This window comes from Halichoerus grypus, chromosome 3 (assembly GCF_964656455.1).
Source record: "Halichoerus grypus chromosome 3, mHalGry1.hap1.1, whole genome shotgun sequence".
Lineage (NCBI taxonomy): Eukaryota > Metazoa > Chordata > Mammalia > Carnivora > Phocidae > Halichoerus > Halichoerus grypus.
The window spans coordinates 28,972,743-28,995,049 of NC_135714.1; positions in this window are offsets into that span (position 1 = coordinate 28,972,743).

Here is a 22,307-nt window from a genome sequence, read left to right on the forward strand (position 1 = left end):
ATCAATGAAAACTAATGGGATGATAGAATTAAGGCCATCTAGCCCAGACACCAACATTGACAAGCATGAGGTGACTTCCAATTCTTTTTCAGTAGCTGTCGTGGTGGCTCTTTCATCAGCTTTGCTACCTACAACGAAGGACACCATCTTTACATAGCTCTTCTGTTCAGCAAGTTCTACCTAAAGCTTACTTTTTAAAGTATTTGTCTATTTACATTTATATAATTTTGGTCTAAATTCTTCCCCTGAAGACAATAATACTAACTTTACAACATGACAACAATAATTATGCTATAATATTAAACAGAGTAGCGATTTCAAAACACATTATGTGTTTGAAATAGTAAGAATCTTTTTTCAGGTACCTCTAATCTGAGTCCCACATTTATGGCATTACATAGACTGTGTCTTTCTGGCCTAATTTGGCTGATTGTTGGATTTTAGAAACTTTCAAAAGCAAAAATGCAAATACAGAGCGATACTTCTGCAAACAGAAAGTAAAACATTTTTATAAAATATGCAGGATTTCATGAAACTAGTGGAAGCGATATTGGAGAATTGAGAAGCCAATTACAACGAAGTGGTGGTATTTACAAGCATGATGATATGATTGGTACTCGAAGGTAAAAGATTTGAATCTCAAGAGTGAATGAAGCTGGGGGGATTGGAAAGTTTGCAAAAATATAAATATATGTTTATGCTGTAAAATTCAAACATAAATTAATTTAAGTGATACTGTGATAAAACTTGGTAGGGAAAATTGTGAAAAATATTCAACATAATTCATTTCTGTATTACTTTTAAAGATTTTACTTAATAGTTTAATAACATATTTTGTTCTTTTAGTTTTGTTTTCTAGATAAATTCTGGAAATACGATTTTTGAGATCAAGGATTATAAGAACACATCAGAGAAAGACATGTATCATATGACCTCACTGATATGAGGAATTCTTAATCTCAGGAAACAAACTGAGGGTTGCTGGAGTGGTGGGGGGTGGGAGGGATGGGGTGGCTGGGTGACAGACATTGGGGAGGGTATGTGCTATGGTGAGCTCTGTGAATTGTGTAAGACTGTTGAATCTCAGATCTGTACCTCTGAAACAAATAATACATTATATGTTAAGGAAAAAAAAAAAGAAGAAGATAGCAGGAGGTGAAGAATGAAGGGGGAGAATCGGAGGGGGAGATGAACCATGAGAGACTATGGACTCTGAGAAACAAACTGAGGGTTCTAGAGGGGAGGGAGGTGGGGGGATGGGTTAGCCTGGTGATGGGTATTAAAGAGGGCACGTACTGAATGGAGCACTGGGTGTTATACACAAACAATGAATCATGGAACACTACATCAAAAACTAATGATGTAATGTATGGTGATTAACATAATATAATAAAAAAAAAGAAGAAGAATCTAAATGGAGGGTGTTTGCAGAGTTAAGGTTATAACCAGAGATATATTTTATCTGAGTAACCCATACATACCACAGGGCAAACATTTGTTTCCCAAGCATTTATTCTTTTTCATCGTCCTGTGAATTGCTTTCCTTTCCTCTGAAGTCCCAGACCTCTAACCCCATCTCCTTAGTTCAGAATGACATATACACCACATTTTGCCTGTCTTAGAATTTCCGTGTCTGTGTGGATTCTCCATAGGTACACTATTAAATTTTATTTTCCCCTATTAATGTCTCATGTCAATTTGATTCTTAGTCCAGCTAGAAAGACCTTTGAAGAGAGGAATTCTTGCTCCTGCACAACATCAAAGCAGATTAGCTATATCAAGGGAAATGTCTGGTTTCACATGGCATCTGATAGACATCCCTATCATTCATTCTTCCCCAACTTCTCACTAAAATTCCCATGAAGACAAAAAAAGAAAGCTAAACATTTTAAACATTTAAAGCTAAAATATAATTACTTGGAAGATTCTGCTAATAAGATGAACAAAGTTTATATAAAAAAAAGTACCATCTATAATTTGCCTCATGTAAAAGGCAGCCCAATTTACTTCAAAGCAAGTAGGTAGAAAGACACTTAGTGCCTCCAAAGGGAACTGTTTCCTATTGTAGAGTACTATATATAACTCTTCCAGAGAGTCCAGTAAACAACAAACAGGAAAGCTTGTGGGGTCCCAAAGCTGCTGGATTATCACCATATTTGCAGACCAAGATAAATGATCCAGGCAAGGGCAGAAGCAGGATTAGCTCTAGTCATTCCAAGTGCCACTAATGACGGTTTTAGCAGGAAGCAATATATTTCAAGTGTCAAGAAAAAGAGCCTGATATTAAGAATAGATCCTGCCTTGATACAAAAGGACTGTACTTGCTGAATATCCACCAGGCCAGTGGGGGTAAGGTAGGGAGTGTATCAGAGTGACCCAGGTAGCTTTTCAAAATACACATACTTGCACTCCATCCATATCCCTAATTTTAGGAGACAGTAATTTTCAACTTTCACTGTGCATAAGAATCTCTGAGAAGAACATATGTAAAATGTAGAATACCAGAATTCATACCCAGAAATTTTCTTTCAGTGAGTCTGGGGTGGGTTTCAGAGTTTTAATCATGAATTAAAATATTTATTGAGTACCTGCTCTGTTCCTGGCACAGGTCTAAGGTTTTCTGCCCTCATGGAACCTACATTCTAGTGGGGAGGTAAGAAGGAACTCTGAACAATAAACAAAGCAAATTACATATTGTTGAAACTTAATAAAGCCTATGGAAAAAAATAACAATATAGCAGGTAAAGTAGGGCTGGAAAAGTCAGAGAGGTAAAAATTACAATAAAAATATGGTGGTTGTGGGTAGATGTCATTGGCAAGAGGCATTTGAGGAATTTGAACATCATACACAAGTTATGCAAATATAAGTACTCACAGAAGACAGTCTCCTTGGAGTTGGGGGAGGGAACTTTTTTTTTTTAACCAGGAAATTCTCATAAGCCTCTTCTCCCTCTTCACAATATTTACCTACCTATACCTTCTTCAGAACTCTGAGGATGTTATAATTTCATGGAAAACAGACCAATTAATTATTTTACTGCAAAAGATAAAGACTCCTAACAAAAGTATTTTACATAGAAATTCCTGAAGAAATTTTCAAAAAGCTTTTTAAATCGAAAAATATAGCATTTATAAATTTAAAGCAATATATAAATAAGAGACTGAGAAAGAATTATTGGAGAAAAGATAACACATAAATAAGAAATTGGAGAAAAATAAAACTTTATTAACAAATCTAAAATAAAATATCTAAAAAGCAGAATTGGAGAGTAGTGAAGAAAACAAATCTGAAATACTTTTGAAGACATTGAGGAAAAGGAAAGTGAAATTAAGTATGAAAAATATATGTAATAGATATATAATATGCTATATCTAACAGAATAGTATACATCTTTTAAAACAAATTTTAAAATCATTTACTATGTTTTTTTAAAACAATATGAATATATTTAAAAAAATACATGAAGAACCTAGAAATAACAAACATGAATGAGGTGACAAATCTCAAAAATTAATTGCTTTGTATTTATTTTCATTGATTGGTTAAAACAAATAAACTAGCTAAAACAACTGGAAAAAAATACTAATAAAGCAAACATAAGAAAAAATAAGATACTTGGAAAATCCAGGAAAATCAACTGAAGAATACTGCAGCTAATATAATGTATATATTTATTAATTAGAAAAAATGAAGTATAGTCTTCTTACATTCCAGCAATAAACAGTTAAAATCATAATGGCAAATAATCTTAGTGACAATCACAACAAAATATAGTAATTAAGTATAAACTGACGAAAAATTTTGAGATACATATAAGTGTGTATAGATATATTTACATATATTTATATACATTTATAGATAAATACATGAATGGGTTAGATAGAATTCTATTTTTATTAAGTTTATGTGTTTTCATAAGCTATATATACATGTTTTGTTATAGATGTACATGGGGATCAATTTGCTATATTTATTATATATACATGAATTAATAAACCGTATGTCTATTTTTTCAAGCAGAGAATTTAAAAGAAGCCATATAATCCCAGAAAAAGAAGGAAGCACACCATGAACATGAAGGATTGATCAACACCAGAAATAAATGACAAAAAGTACTCAAACCAGCATTATTATATGACGGGCTGCGCTACCAGAGTTCTCCTGAAAATAGCTAATTTAACAAACTCCAATTGAATATTCTGATATGAAGACTTCTGAAAGAGAAGATCTTATTACTTCCTTCCTTATTCTGTATGGAAGATTGGTAGCGTCCCGACGGAAAGTAAATGGCAAGTAAAAGGGGTAAATGGGGAGTTTAATAAAGGAACTAGATACAAAGGTTTAAGAACGTTTAAGGAAAAACAACAAAGGAGGATGATAATCCAAGAACCAGTGGGAAAGCTTTGTGGATAGGGTTGTCATCGAAGAATTCTATTTGTACTCAAACTATCAGTCATCTATAAAAGCAACATAAAACATTCATCACTAAAGGCTTAAAAACATACCATACCTTAATAGATAAAAAAAAAACTCCTTATATATATATTTCACAAAACTAAGAGATGTATTAAAAATAAATATTCAAGATAGATAATTCGCGACATGAACAATATAGGTAATTTCACTCAAAACCTAAGAAATTCAAATTAAATGAAATCAAATTCAAACCAGGAAAGAATTATGTATCACTATTAATTCAGCAAGAATGTTTTTTAAAAGTTCTAAAATATTGGCCATGATACAGTCTGAGAAATTCATACTGGAATTACATAAAAATATTAACATGTTTATATAAAGTTTTAAAAGTGTTTCTTAATTTGTATTATAATATGCTTGCATATTACTTTTTAGTATTTGTATAGTAGTATTTTTCCCCATTTATAATTATTTGTCTCACTGCTTTTTAAATATTTTAATCATTCCCATGAGCACATAATTTTATTTATGTTCTTGGGATTCTGGGCTTTCTATCTTGTTTCATAAGTCTTATTGTCACTGAGATCCAAATGTATGGAAAATTTTGGCAAGGACTAATGCCAACAGATTATGTATTTAAATATTTTTCTCTGTGGTGTTTGAATTTTCAAGATTTCCTCAATGTGGAAATAATATCTATTTAAAAAAATTGCCTACCAGTTTTATTGGTTATACTACTTTACTAATTATATCTAATGGTGTATGTAAAATAGTGTCTATAACAGGAAATCTATTTAATAAATGTTCAAATATATCATTTCACTTTTAAAATTTCTTCCATGCATGCTAGAGTGTGGGGGCAAGATTTAAGATGAAACTTTTAAACTCCTATACTTCTGTATTGTTTTATTATTTTAAATTGTGCTGTAAAGTAAATGAAAGATTATTGCCAAGTGTTAACAAGGCTCCTTCACCTCTGTTAGGTAACAGCCATTTATTGCTCAAACTTTCCAGATAATAATGGCTTTTCATCTTATGGATTTCAGTGGCATGCTCTCTCCCTTTTCACATTAGTGTAACGGGACCACCTCAGATGCTAGATTTGCATGTCAAGTGCATCCGTTTAATTTATAATTTCCTTTTGCTTGGAAAATATTCATTTGTTCAACTTACACTACTTTGATGAACTAAAACCTGTGATTACACCCTTAGAATACAACTGGAAAACCCTCTCATCTCTAAACTGATAATGACATTACTAATTAATTTATATGATACATGATAACATTAGAAATCCCAAGATACATATTTTAAAAAACTATCAATAATATTGAAAACAATAAAAATTACAAAACTAGTTCTGCAGAATTATGGTCCTGCTTCAAATGCTAATAAACACATTCATGTAACTTTCATTTTTCAGTTTGATCCCAAAATATGATTCCTATTTCTTTAGGCATTAGTAAAAACTTTTTAATCTTTGAAAATTGGAAACTTTTGTGCATTGGTGAAATAAGGTCTGTGGCCAGTTTTAACTGGACAGTGCTCTATTTTTTATATTTGCCATAATGATTGGCACTAATAGGTTCCATGGATGGCAGCACTGTCAGACAAAGGAAAAATTATGTGAGACGGATGTCCGAACTTCCATACCTCCCAGAAATGAGCACTTGTATCCAGGTCTTGGGAATGTGAGTAGGACACAGGAAAGAATCACTGTTGCATTTTACACTGCGCAGGGCCTATAATTAGAGAGTCAATTTTCTATTAGCCTTTTCACTTGAGAGCCCCCAGCTTGTTTTTTTGAAAGTTGCACAGTGTTAAGGCTGCTTTCAGATATTTGCAAACATGTACCTCTCTAGTGCAATGAGAAATGGCATAAATTAGGTGGTGATAAATATTGATGGATGTGTTACTTCATTATATAGAAGTTCAGGAGTCTTACAGTACATATCATTGAAGAAACATGCACTTAGAAGTCACAGAGATAATAATTGTGCCCTGGATGTAAGCAATATAAGCATTGTTTATCCTATTATAAACTGGTCCTTTTCAAGAAAACAAAAGACTGACTCTTGTAGTCATAAATGCAGGTGGGTTGCTGTCTTGATCAGTGCATGGCTCTATTTCCTTCCAGCAAATCATCTCTCTGCGTCCAGAGTTTTCCCTTGATTTAAATAGAATTATGAAAGCTTAGAATAATGAAAAATTAGAACTGGAAGGAAGACTAATAATGATCCAAATGATACTGTAGTCCATGTTATAACTATTGACCATGATTTCTGACCAGAAAATGGAAGAACAGAAGAAGTATAAAAATGCAGTGATATCAATGGACTGGAATCCCAAGATCAAAGAACAACAGAGAGATCTGGAATGATGGGAGGTGTTGATCAGAGAGTGAACTTCAAAAGATGAAATTATATCAAGGACACAGAATAATGATGTGTTCAGGAAACTGAGAAGAGCTAAAACCTTCAGAAATGTCAACAATACCACAGTAACCAAATCTATAATTCATGTACAGATTCACCCAAGATATTGTCAAATAAGAGGAATAAGAGCCAACAAATCATTGTTGAAAGTAGAAGTGAGAAATTCGTAACACTATATGGTAATAATTGCCCATTCAATGCAATTAATCATTTGATATAATATTTTTGATCTAGATGTGAAAAAATCAGTTTCTTATTCCCAAGACAGTGCAGAACTTCTTATTTGTTGATAACAAACATCCCAAATTTCTGCCTCAGGGTTCTTGTCCATGCTATTTTCTTTTTCTTGTATAATTTCTTGTCTCCTCTGCAATTCCACATCATTCAATTCATAATAAAACCACCCAACATTCTAGGAGATTTTTCCTAATAAATTCTACCATATTCTGAATTTTTACTCTCTCCTCAGCATTTTGCCATTTGCACATGATTTTTTATTACATAAACTTTCCACATGTTAATTCCTTCAATGTTGAGTCAATGCACATCCCAGCTCTCAAATTATTTATCAGCAAGAACTGGATCCTTTCCATGCCATGATCATTTGATTCATTATATAAGGTGAGATATTTAACAAATGGTTGTTCCCCAGATCTCCATGACTTCTGGAAATTTGGGCCTTCTTGAAAAAAAAAAATCACATAAAAATAATATAACCATATGAACTACAAAATGCTATTCATTTACCAGAAATTTCTCAATCAGGAACCATTTTATTATTCTATAAGATCACAATCTAGAAATATGGGATTTGTTTCATTTTCTGTCTTCCTCTCCACTTAAGAAGGTAACAACATGAATCATGTTTATTTTATATCCATGATAACTAAGGCAGTGCCTAATAGAAGGTATTTACTAAATAGTTGCTGAATAAATAAGAAATTAGTATATTTTCTAAAGGGACTTGCGTGTGAGTTTCTGGACAACATAGTATAAAAGTCTTAAGTTATTAGTATTCCCATTTTCCTATTTACTGAAACAAGTATGTAAAATATAAAATGTAGATAGATAACAGCTATAGTGTATTAAGAATGGGAGTATATATCCACCATTTTATTAAAATAGCTGATTTTATTTATACTTTCCTCATTGCAAAACAAAACAAACACCATCTATTAAGAGAGGGTATATCTTGTCATGTTGAAGAGCATGAACTAGGGAAGGGGGGGATGACATGGGTTGAAAGAATGAAAGTTAACACATATGAAATGCTTAGAATAGTACCTGTCCCACTGTGACTTTTGAATAAATATTAGTTAATTTTATGATCCTTATTCATATTATAAAATACCTACTGAATATAAAAACAATAAACTGGAAATGAGGGAAAAAAGCTCAAAGTAAAATAAGTGAGGAAATACAATTAAACTTTGTCTGTGTAATTTTGTCTTCCTACAGAGCTCAGGATCAAAAAATGAGAATTTTAGAAAAATATTTTTTAAAGCTTTATTTATTTATTTGAGAGAGAGAGAGAGAGAAAGATCACGAGTGGGGGGAGGGTGGAAGGAGAGGGAGAGAAGCAGACTCCCTGCTGAGTGTGGAGCCTGAAAGGAGGCTCAATCTCAACACTCTGAGATCATGATCTGAGCTGAAATCAAGTCAGATGCTCAACTGAATGAGCCACCCAGGTACCCCAATACTTTTAGAAAAATATTAAAGGTAATTTTGCTTCTCCTTTGTCTGGCCTAAATCAATACTCTTATTTGGCAATATAATTTAGGTGCATAATTTAATTATATAAATTACTGTTATGTGGTTATCCTTGTTTCTTTGCTTATGCTATGCTTGTTTCCTAATCTGTAAATTGGATATAAATAATAACATCTACCTAATAGAATTCTAGTAATAATTAAACAAGACAAGTTATACAGTGTACAGTACAACTTTTCTTTTCCTTCATTATCATCATCATCATCTTCGTCATTATTTACAATTTGGGACATAAAGAGAAACAGACCTTAAGCTAAGAAAATCCAGCACCTACTAGTTACCAATCATTGCAATGATCATGGGTAATAAACATATATATGATACTATATAAATCAAATTCTATGCATCAAGTCTTAAATTTTGAATTAATTTTCCTCACGTTTCTCAAAGAGCTTATTGAAAACTAAGCATCAAGTATGTGAATAAATAAACGTCAAGACCATGTGATGAGTAAAATAATAAAAGTATGTTTGTGGAAAAAGTCAACACAGAAAAAAGAGTTAGTGGCTGTTTTGTAGTGCAGGAAAGGTTTTGGAATATAGTGAAGTGTGAGCTAAGTTTTGAGGTATCAACATTATTCTTATTCTGACATGCAACCAATGTGTGAATATAACTTGAAATATTGCAGACTGACAAAGCATTTGACCTCATGGGCTATATCAAATTAATGTTCCTTGGTCAATTTTACAAGTTCAGGTACTACAGATATTTTATATTTGCATAATATTTTACAAATTCTAAACGGTTTAACAAACACTGCATATATTACATATCCATAGAGGGAGAGCAATTTCCTTTTGCCAAAGGGAGAATAAAAACACAGAAGAGAATTATATTTATGGTAAGAAATTTAAAGAGAAAGTGAACCCAGGCCCCTGAACTGTGACCCAGCCCCAGCCTGAGCAAGCACACAACCCCTCTGTAAAGGTTCCTCTGGCAAATAGACTGACCTTAGGGTAAAACGTTCCTTTACTGTTCATTTATGCCACCCTTGCTCATCCTACTTCCCCATACCCCTTTGTCTAGCCTTGGCTACTCCTTATAAAAGAAAAGCCCTGTTGGGGCACCTGGGTGGCTCAGTTGGTTAAGCATCCAACTCTTGGGTTTTGGCTCAGGTCATGATCTCAGGATCATGAGATCAGGCCCAATTCAGGCTCCGAGCTCAGGGAGGAGCCTGCTAGAGTTTCACTCTCCCTCTCCCTTGGCCCCTCCCCAGGCTCACTCACTCTCTCTATCTCAAATAAATAAATAAATCTTAAAAAAAAAAAAAAAAGTCCTGTTGACCTAATTTTTGAGATGCTTGCAGATTCCCCCTACTGGAATAAGCCCTTCTCTCAGCCTCCCCCTATTGTCATAGTCCTTCCTTCCCTCCTGCAATAATGTTTTCCAAAAAAAGTCTCTTCTTACCTAAGTCCAGGGTTGTTTTTTTGCTTTGTTTTGTTTTTTATTTGAGAAGAGGAAAATGAAAACTAAAATAGAGAAGCCACATGGGGACCCAAAGCAATTACTGACAATATTAAGGTACATTTCATGATTGCTTTGCTTATAGAAACGTAAACTGAGAACCAGAAAACCTGAGGTTATTTCCTAGCTCTGCCTCTTAACACTCAATGTAACCTTGGGAAAGTCATAAAATTTTTGAGACCTGAATTTCTTTCCTGATAAAGCAGGAATCACAATGCCTATCTCCAGGGATATTGCAAGGATTACATGAGATAATGTATATAAAAGAGATTAACAAATTGCAAAGTCCCTTCATCTTGCATTTATTACCTATAAATGGCTCTCCTCCACTTGCTGCTGATCACTCAAAACTGCTCCAGTCTTCTAAGGATAGTTTAAAATGTTTGCAAGATTATCAACTATGATCATCCCTGCAGGACAGAAAAAAAGGTAAATAGAGAAAAATAAAATTTAACCAGAAATAACTCCACATTAAGCACTGTTCATTTTTTAACTTGACCATAGTGTTTTCTTTCTTTTTTTTTTTTTTACAAATAAACCTGTTTTTTTTTTTTTTTAAAGATTTTTTATTTATTTATTTGAGACAGAGAGAATGAGAGAGAGAGTGCACATGAGAGGGGGGAGGGTCAGAGGGAGAAGCAGGCTCCTTGCTGAGCAGGGAGCCCGATGCGGGACTCGATCCAGGGACTCCAGGATCATGACCTGAGCCGAAGGCAGTCGCTTAACCAACTGAGCCACCCAGGCGCCCGACCATAGTGTTTTCTTAAAAGAACTTCAAGCAACACGGGAAGAATTATCTAAAGGACAGTCAACACTAGACTAGAGAGCGCAATAGAAAGAAAATGAAGCATTCCAAAGGTTAAAAGAAATTCATTTGAAAAATATAAAATTTTATATGATTATAAAATATCACATAGCATTGTTTTAGAAGTAAAGAATTTAAGAAACGTTTTTAAAAAGGGAGAAGCTTGTTGTCATAAAATCAGCATGAAACTAGACTATATTTGCTTGAAGCTTAGGAAAATGATACTTTCTTGGGCTGTAGAATCAATCTTGTCATAAGAAGTTCTTTTTTTAAATTACTAATCTTTAAGATTGAAACATTTTAATCTATTTTCTCTGGCTCAGAGAGGTAGCAGTTTGACTCTATTTTTTGACCTAAAGAGATGTTTTTTAAAGTTTAAATCCTTAAAGTTATAGTAATTCTTTAACTGGTTTTTTTTTTTCTTTCTCATATTGAGTGACCTCTCCCTACCTGAATATTTTTCTTTAAATATTTCTTAAAATCAAAAAGCATTTTAATGTATATTATTTTCCTATTTCATATATCATAAACAGTACAAAACTAATCATTTCAGAGCCAACCCCACTTTACTCTGATTCATTCTAGTCAAGTATTTTCAAAGTTTTAACACGTTTTTCTCAAAGAAACTATATGTTATTTGGATTTTAAATATTTATGTTTTATTAGCCTATTCAGGAGCTAAACATACTAATTACGGTATTTAATATATTTACTTCTAAACAGAATAATGTCAAGGACTTTTTATAAATTTAATTCTATATCATGGATATGTTTTCAGCCTTGAGTGGTAAGAAATCTCATTTAAGTTATAAATACTATACTTCAGAATATCGTCATTGTTCATAACTCAGTCGTTGATATACTTACCTTTCATTTCAATTCTGGCCATTAGAAATATTAGCCCAAAGTTATTGTTTTGTTTTGTCTTTGTATATTTTTCTTCAAGATTGTCACTTTGCAGAATAAACATGCATAAGAAAATATTTTAAACAACAAAGCAGCAATATTACGGTTTTCAAATACTGAGAGACCACTGAACATCATTGAATAAGATGTAGTTGAAACTGTAAAACACTAGAAATACTGGACTTAACTCTTAGTTCTGTAATTTTGTAACATAAACATCCCTGTGTTTCAGTATCTTCCTTTATAAGATGAAGTGTGTATACCACATATTCCAGAAACTCTCATAAAGCCAGCTTCTTAACATCTAGTTAACTTCATTTAGAGTGTTAGAAAGTACAGCCCTTCTCTGATGAATCCTTTTCCTCCCAAATAAACTTAGTTTCTCAAGTGTGACACAACCAGCATTTATTATGTATTTATTATTTATTTATATTATTTATATAATAATTATAATTATTTATAATCTATATTATTTCTTATCTCAGCGTTTATTATTTCTCACATAAACAAGAGTAATCAAAAACTATGACCTGCAGAGCACCTTTGGCAGGTGCATTGAAAATTGCATTGAATTTTGTCAGCAAATAAACACAACCTTCACTTCTGTTTCCTTCCTTTCATCTTTACTCCATCATTCAACCATCACATTTATTACCCACATATTCTAATGTTTTCTTGAGTTTTTCAACATGAGTGGAAGTGATATGCATAGTTTTGTGACAAATCATCATTGTTCCCTGAAAACAACAAAATGTGTTAATTACTTGTTTAGTTGTGCTGAGCACCATATAAAACCTATTGCAAACACATTTTTGTCTAGTTTAGTTTTACAATCATAAAATACACACTTGACCTTCAAACAACACAGGTTTGAACCACACAGGTCCACTTATATGCATATTTTTTTCTGATAAATACGGTACTGTATTTTCTCTTCCTTCTGATTTTCTTAATAACATTTCACTTCTCTAGCTTGCTCTACTATAAGCATACAGTATATACTACCTACATAAAATACGTGTCAATCTACCATTTATGTCATCATAACATATGGCAAGGCTTCAGGTCCAACAGTAGGCTATTAATAGTTACATTTTTGGGGAGTCAAAAGCAAAGCGCAGAGTTTTGACTGTGTAGGGGTCAGAGCCCCTGACCCCCATGTTGTTGAAGGCACAACAGTACTTATTCCGAAAAAGATTTCCCATTCAAAGTCATGTCTTGGGTGGCCGACCTTTCAAATTGAACCTTTCATATCACATAGACTGAACTGCAGGAGAGCCCAAATCCTAAAATTTGCTTTCCTTTGACACCAACAGTGTTTTACTCCTCAGTAAACCAGTTTATTTTTTGAGTTTCCCTTTCTGTTCTAAAACACAGATAATGATCTCTGCTTTGTATGAGTTAGGGGATTACTCTCAGGATCAAAGGAACGACTACCTATGAAAATTCATTGTGAACTACAAAATATAAGATGTTTTATTCAAACTGCAATGTCACCTTTTGGAGTGCCCTTTCTTAAATAGATACTGTGAAAAGGTGTGAGGGAAATCTTATTAAAATGGAGTGGGGGAAGCCCTGGAGGGGGAGCTCTCACACAGATACCATGCTTTGCAGCAGGTGTAACCAGTGGGAAGAAGGAAGAGAATTATTTTGACAAGGGAGTACATTTTTACATAAGATTTTTATCTTCTGCTTTTAGAAAAAGGAGGGAGATCCTCCCTGCCCCCAGCGGCACAGCACTAACCACTGATTGCAGCCCATGAAAAACCAGCACAACCTCAAACTCGGGTTCTTCTCCAATGAACTTTTGTTCAAAACAACCCTCCCCTGTTTCCTCCTGAAGTCTAATAAACGCTAACCTTCCCTTCTCTTTGGAGGTGGCTATGGTTTGCCCAAGTTACCCTGTCCATATAGAAATTCCTCTGCCAAAAAAAAAAAAAAAAAAAAAAAGAAATTCCTCTGCCATTCCCAAATAAACTCATTTTGCCGGCAAGATAACTGACCATTTTATGTTTAAGGTTGGCGCTATCATCTAGACATGATTTACTTCTTTACTATACAAGGCTATGGATACTCATAATTTCCATTTTTAAAAGATGAGAATGGAAACATGTGAGTTTTCTGTTTCAAAAACTCACTGTTCAATCATATTTATATTTTCCTGTCACTTCTGTTTTGGTATTTTCCTCAGACAGAACTGTAGATAGCAGACATGTTAGAAAACTTGATTCCGTATATTTTGTGAATGACCACCTTAGAGTGACTTAAGTACTGGCAGGACATGTTTAATATTTTGAAATATTTAATATTTTGACATAAAAAATCATCCCCTAAGGTCCCTGGAGGCATACTCTTCTCGTGTTTGCCAAATAAACCTGAAACTTCTTGCTCTAACATACAGGCCCACCTTAGAGCCATTTGAGTTTGCCTTCCCAAACACTGAAGATTAATACAAAGACCAGTATGAACTCTACATTCCAATAGTTCTAGAATTAGGGTAAAAAAATTTCGGAGTGAAAATTACCTTTGCTTGCTGCTTCTTTAGCTAATAAGTTATAGGTTTTCATTTGGGTAAAATAACCAAAAACAATAGATTTGTGTTAATCCATGAAATCATTCAGTATGGTGAAATCTGAATGTGCTAGAACCAACAAATAGTTTCATAGCGTTCAAATCATCTCACTCCAGGCTGTACATTTTCTTTTTTTTTTTTTTTTTTTAAGATTTTATTTATTTATTTGAGACAGAGAATGAGAGAGAGAGAGAGAGCACATGAGAGGGGGGAGGGTCAGAGGGAGAAGCAGGCTCCCTGCCGAGCAGGGAGCCCGATGCAGGACTCGATCCAGGGACTCCAGGATCATGACCTGAGCCGAAGGCAGTCGCTTAACCAACTGAGCCACCCAGGCGCCCATGGGCTGTACATTTTCATTAACTGGAATTGGTCAACTGAATTGCCCACACCATTTAAATTTGTCATTCTTTGGCTTTTTGCTTTTTAACCAGTTTTGCCTCAACAAAGCTCCATACTTGCCCCATCTCTGACATTTAGAATTGTTTTTTCTTCTTAATTGATCCATTCCCTCAATTTAAAAATATGTTTATGACCTGCTATTTTTTTCTTCTATTTCTCTTTCCTTTTATTACCCTGCTCATGATAACTATGGTGTGACCACAGAGCAGGAGAGATACAATGTACTTCTTGCAAGCTGAGAGATGGTGTCCTCCCCACTCAAAAGAACTTTCCTACGGGGCAGTTTCTTATCTCACCCTGCCTAAATTTCTGTTAAACTTTATCACCTGGAGTAACTAATGTCCCCTTGTGACAAATGTTCATCCTTTACCAAGTGGGAGCTTTGCCTATCTCCAGTACATACAACGTCTTTAAAGGCATTATCCTACTCTGTGGTGTTTATGGCTGTGGTAACTCCCACTGCATGTCTCACAGTTCTAAAGGCTGGAAGTATGAGATTAAGGTGGTGGTAGGGCTGATTCTTCCTGAGAACTATGAAGAAGTATCTAAATTCTGTGCCTATCCTCTAGCTTCTGGTGGTTTGCTGGCAACCTCTGGCATTTCTTGGCATTTGGAAATATCACCCCAATCTTTGATTCATCTTCACACGGTGTTTTCCTTTTGTGTTTATGTGTCTCCAAATTTCCCCTTTTTGTAAGGACACCAGTCCTAGTGCACGAGAGCTGCACCCTACTTCAGTGTGGCCTCATCTTAACTATATCTGCAATGACTCTATTTCTAAATAAGGTCACATTCTGAAGTATTGGGTTAAGATTTTCAACATATGTTGGGGGGGAGGCACAATTCAACCCCTAACCCTGGTATTTAAAATATTTTACTTTACCATACTATAGCCAAGTACATTTGTTAGATTCTCATTTGCAAGACTGAAAAATTGCTGGCTAATCTTGGCAGAGAGAGAATTCATTGAAAGGATAATGGGTATTTCAAGGATTGTCAGGAAGTTTCAGGAAAGCATGCACAGAGATAGGAGAAAACATAAGGAACTCCAGAAAGCCCAAGCCAGAGATAGTATCAGGCCTCATAATAATTAAGTAAAGGACACAAGTGTAGCTGCCATTGAATGCTGACACCCTGTCCCCATGAGCACCATGTAGGCACTCAACTTTGGGAGCTTACAGCATGGCCTTCTGAAACTAGGCCGACTGCTATTGATGCTGCCTCTTTAACTCCCTAGTTGCAGATTCAAATGTTTGTTTTGGGAAAGGAAATCTGTGTCCTAAGATGGTCGACCGTGCCAGCAAGGGAGTCCCAGCCCCTGCCCCGGGGCTTTTCCAGGTTCTTCTCCTGCTCTGCTCCCCGCACCCGCCAATCCTGGTTCCTCTCCCTGCCCCACTTCCCACTCGTGCCAAGAGTGCCCAGTATGGGGAAGTAGAAGTGTATAAATTACCCCCTTTGTTTGTGCTCAGGGCCAGGCCTTTGGAAACCACTCTCCTCTGAGCCCACTGGCGTTAAATAAACCTCCTATCCTCCAAGATCTCCGAGTGGCGCCTGGTTCTTCCGTTGGGCGATCCAGTCCCGGTTCCATAACAGTTTCAGCAAATTGATAGACAAGTCTGGACACTGTGTCTATACTTTGGCATTCTGAATACCTGGGAAAACCATTTCATCTTCTATAGTGGGAAGTAAGCTCTTCTCCCAGTAAGACCCACATATTGGGACATTCTGGAACTGTATTAATGGGGTCTCTAGGTTGGACAGTCTAGAAGTGACAAACGCCCTAAATAATGTGCTGTTATTTGTTTCCTCATGGTTTTGCAAGTGTACCTAATATAAATAACAGCATATCAAAAATTGTCTGTGGGGAGAGGGGTGGAGGGGGAGGTATGGTGTCTTGGTGGCAAACAATAGTGAAATAAACACTGTAAATGTTCAAAGGTAAGAGACTTTCCTATGAGCCTGGGCCAGACATTGAGCAGAGCAAGAGGCAGGGCACTTGAAAAAAGATGGGACACTGAAGAAAGAAGGAATAGGACATCTTTGGGGTAAATATAATTTACAAATTTAGCTGGAGTGCATCATTTTTATAAGTGAATAATGTATTGATATAACAATCTTTGCTTGGGCAGTTCGTTTATGGCCTTGCATGTCACAATAAAGGCTTTGAACATTGTTCTAAAGATAATGGGATGCTATTCAAGAGAAGGAAGAGGTATATTTAGGAGTAATATTCTATCATATGATATTCTGCAGAGGAGAGTTTTGCAGGTACAAAACTTGATAGAAGAAGATGCAATAGTTGTGAAAAATGACTACAATAAATGTAGCATTTTGGAAATATAGCAGAATAGTCAAACCTATGAAATTTTACAGAGGGAAAGTAATAGAACTTGGTAAAGAAATAAAGCACTGGCAGACAAATACATTTCTAAGATTTCAAGCCTGTATGACCACAAAAAATGTAGTTTCTTTGGCATATATACGAAATAGGTAGGAAAATAATCCTGGGTTAAATATTTTATACCTTTGAAATGCTGTTTTTAAAATGGTAGCAGAATATTCAATAAGAAACGTGTCCATATAGAAATGAAAGCCTAGAACTCAGAAAAAAGGATGAAGCTAAAGACATGGATTTGGGAGATGTTTTCCAGAGACAAACAATCCAAGCAACTTTACTCAAGGAAGAGAGGTCCTGAGAAATAAACAAGTTCAAAATCATTGGAAGCTGTGAATCTAAAGTCAAGATGTATTAGTTTGATACTACTCATGAAAATTCTCATAACCAGAATTTTAAGTAATGGATCGTTGTTCATAATGAATTGTAGTATTATTCACCATTATTATTTACCATTTGTTTTAATTCTATGAAAGTTATTTTTATGTGTTATATATAAAGCATGTCTAGTAAACAATACATTATATTCCCAAACAATTCAGTATAACATTATCTAACTACATTATATGTATGTTCATATAACTTTAATTATGAACTACAATATGTATGTTCATATAACTTTAATTATGAACTACAACTAAAAATAAGGTTCTTATGATGGTTTAGATCTTCAATACCAATAGCTGTGATATAAATTATGTTAATTTTCTCTCACCAACCATCTTCAGCCTAATTCATATTTTGGTGGTGTATGAAATATGCAATATTCTCTGTTTTTTTTTTCCATTGTAAATATCAGTGTGTTTAATTTTGCAGCATAACCACCAAACTCACATTTAAAAAGTATAAATACACGAAATAGAAGAACATGAATTCAGAATATATTTGCATCTCAATTTCAATTTTTCTTTGATGAAGACTGTGGAAAGTTACTGTTGTTTATTAGTGCTCATTATTCTGAATCAAAATAGCAAGTCAGGCCAAACTAGTCTGGCCAAATGTAAGTCTCAGTCTGTGACTATTACTTTGTAATAATAGTGGTGAACTGAAAACAAATCCTGACAGATAAATGATAAATAAACCCTTATACACTAAAATTTAAGTTGCTACTTTCTGTTTTGCTTTTTAAAACTAACTTTGAACAAGTAACCCCACTTCCCTGAATTTTATTTGTCCCATTGTTAAATGTAAGTATAGATACTTGATTTACCTGGTTCATGTAAGCATGAAATAATAGAATTTAAAATGGCCTATAAATTACAAAGGAAATGAGAGATTTCACCGAAACAAAAATGTCTTAAAACTGAAAACCGTCCATTGACAAACAAAAACAAAACAAAACACAAAGAAACTGTCCATTGACTTCTTCGGACATCACAGAAATAAACTCCTATTAAAAATTACTGATGATTGTTTTCTTCACTCTCACCTCCTTGCCATTGTTCAACATACACTATCCTGGCTAGTGTCCCCAACATTACACTGAAACCCATCTAGAGTCTAGATGATATACCCAATGTCATTCTTATTGCTAAAAATCAGCATATTGTTATTTATCTAGAACTGTAAGCAGAGTTTAAGAAAAGCAGCCATATTAAGGGAGAGCGTGGAGAAATTTTAGCCCCTGTCACTTTCTCCATCACTTCTCTTCAAGCCACAGTGAATGAACATATGTAATCTAAATAAAACTCGTCCCCTATCTGCCTCCAGTTACATGACTCTGATTCTGTTCTTAGAGCTCTCCTATGTAAACATTCCAGAGCTGTCAACATTGAACTCCTTCACAAAATGCGTATTTCTCTTGCTTTTGGCAATACCACCATCTCCAGATTTTCTAGGACAGGTGTGGTGGCTCCTTCACAGCCACTTTTGCTGAACACACCTCTGATGTGGTTTTGGGATATCGGTGAGGTGAGGTGGGGTGGAGTCCGGAGCCGATGACTACGAAAGAATTCTTGAGATGTCTTTGGTGCAAAACGGTTGTTTATTAAAGCACAGGGACAGGATGGGACCCGTGGGCAGAAAGAGCTGCTGCACCGGGGTTACGGGGGTGGCTGATTATATACTATGGGGTTAGGAGAGGTAAGGAAAAGGGAGGTTTCAAGAGAACTTTCATATGCTAAGGAGGACCTGTAAGATACCAGAGGCCTTGCCATTGTCAAGTTAAGGTTGTTTTCCCCTCTAGCAAGGCATTAACATTAAGATAGTTGGGAGATTCCTGGAAGAACATCACACATGTCCCACCCAGGAGTGGGGGCGGGTGGAGGTTGCAGGATGTCAGCTTATGCTTTGTCTTCAGCCAGTCTTCTGCTCCCTCATCACCTCTATCCCGCATCTAAATGCAGGAACTCTTTAGAACTTGAGTTTAAGTCTTCTTCTCTCTCATGTATATTCTTTCTCTAGACAATCATATCCATTCCTTGATTGTCTGCTAGCTATATGCTGATTAGTCTCAAATGTATATAGATCATATAGAACTATTTCCCCAACTGACCAATATTGACCCATAGGTAGGGACATCTCTACGCCCCTATTCAGCAAGAAAACATTAAAGAAGATGAGCCCTTCCACCTTCAACAACCTTGATTTAAGTGTCAAAATTGTTCAGGGGGGAAATGATGAGGGAACAGAAGGCAAGCTGAGGACAAAACAGAAGCTGACAGCCCACAACCTCCCACCACGGGTTATATGTGACATTCCTCAGGCACTCCTAGCTGCCCTAAACTAAGGAAAGGAAAAACAGATAGTTAACTAACAGAGATCACAATCCTCCAAGACCTGAGTCTCCTTCAGTTTACAAATGTCTTAGCAATCTGCAAGAACGAAGCATTTCTATCAATAACCTAGCTTCCAGAAGGAAATGTACAATTAAATGCCCTTATAACCTGCAGCCCATTGACAGATAATTGAAGCAGGCAGAGTGTAATGTTCCTCCAGGAAGCTCCCAACTGTCTTACTGTTAATGTCTTACTAGAGGGGTAAAAAAACCTCAACTGACATTAGCAAGGCCTCTGGTATCTTGCAGGTCCTCTTTAGCATATGAAAGTTCTTTTGAAACCTTCCTTTTTCCTTAACTCCTCCAACCCCACAGTATATAATCAGCCACCCCTCACAACCCCCGGCAGCAGCTCTTTCTGCCCACGGGTCCCGTGCTTTAATAAATCCGTCCTTTAATAAACCACCATTTTGCACCAAGAAAAAAAAAAACAAACTATTTTTTTGAATTCCATCATTAATATCTACTTCTTATTTGTTCTTTTTACTTGAAATCTCATAAGCATTTTCATTTATCATTTCCCAAATTTAACAATTTTCTCTCAAAACTTATTTCCTTCCCAGCTTTCTCATGCCAGTAAATGTCAATTCTACCAAAGTCAAAATACTGAGAATCATCCATGACTTTTCTTTCTCATTCACTTTCAACATCTATTCATTGGCAATTTAACTTGTTTGCACTACCTAAAAACAATCTCTCCCCATTTCTCCTGCCAGCCACTCTCTCTACTTCTACTCCTACTTCTTTAATCAATTCCCCACAGAAGAACCAGATGGTATTTTGAAAATGCCCTCCGCTTCTAATATGCTGAAGGCTTCCAATTGTCTTTACATGTTTTCCAAAAGCCTGGGTGATTGCCCCCTGCATTTCTCTCTTGCTTTATCTAGTGCCATTGTTTTGACTCAGCTACAGATGGCTTTTAGCCTTCTAAGGATATTAATTTTGTTCTTGCTCCAAGACTTTTGCACATGCTCCTATTTCTGTTTTGACAGCCAGCAGTCCACACACTCACATACCACATTACTAACTTTCCCCTATACTCTTCCCTCAATGTCTCCTTCCCTTAATTCAGGAACCATCTCGTCACCTCCTATGGAAGAACTTCCCCCACTATTTCAAATATATATACCTTATATTGTCTCATAAATCTGTGTATTTCTTGTGTATATTACCTGCTACAAATTATATGTCTACTTGTTCTTTTAGTCACTCAGTGTCTGTTTTCACTACTTTAATTGTACACCTGAAGAGAGCAAGAACTGCCAGCCATCTAATGGTTACTTCACTGCCTGGTACGTAGGACTTTCATCTGTCAAGTTTACATAGAAAAGAAAATAATTGAGCATTTTAAATGAAACAGTATAACTAATAATAGTTTCCTATATTTGGCAAAATATCAAGAAAGGAAATATATTGACATCCTTAGTTAAAGAAACCTCAGCTATTCTGTATTCTCATACACGCAAATGGTTTTATTTTACTTTTTTCCACAATATCTTAAAGATAGTAGTTACTAATTTATAAGTATTTTTATTATTTATAGCAACTATATATATATAATTATTGCCTTTAATTTGTAGATAACAAATCTAAGATTTAGAGTAGGTGAATATATATTTTTTTAAGATAATAGAATTAAACAAGAGTAGAACAAGAAATCCTGCTCAGTGCTTTGGATTCCAGCGGCAGGTTAAGAAAAAAGTCACCTCACATGAATACATTTCAAAGAGAAGACTCTACTCATCTGTACTTTACAATTAATTCTACCATTTCTTCACTAAGCATTAACTTCAAAATCTGACCTTTCTGGAAAAAGGTCAAATATTTCACTCACTTCATTTCTCCCTCATTGCAAGTCTGAGTGTAAGCTTATGTTGCTTGAGGGCTCAGATTGGAAGAGCTCAGGCCAAAAAAAAAAAAAAAAAATTTTCTTATGGCTTTTTATATAAAAGTAATGTCACTGAAGTATTAATAAAAGTTGGATATTAATAATGATGCACTCTTTAACTTGAAAAGCATATGTGCAGTTTAGCTGCAATAATTTTTAAAATCATTTATGATAAAAAAACTTTTACTAAATTTTCTTATAGAAAGAAGAAAACATTTCAATCAAAGAAACAGCAAAGGTATAATTCCTTAGATATATTAATTGCTACTTGTGAGCACAATCATATTTTAAAATAAATTTACTGGTGTGACATCCCACATTCCACATCATTTGGAACTGAATTGGTATGCAGCATCTACATGACAAAAATAAAAGCAATGTATTAATGTTAATTAATCTGAATAATTATCTCTTGTATAAGATGGGTCATAAACATCATTTATGATTTAATTTTATATAAATCAAGATGAATATCATGCA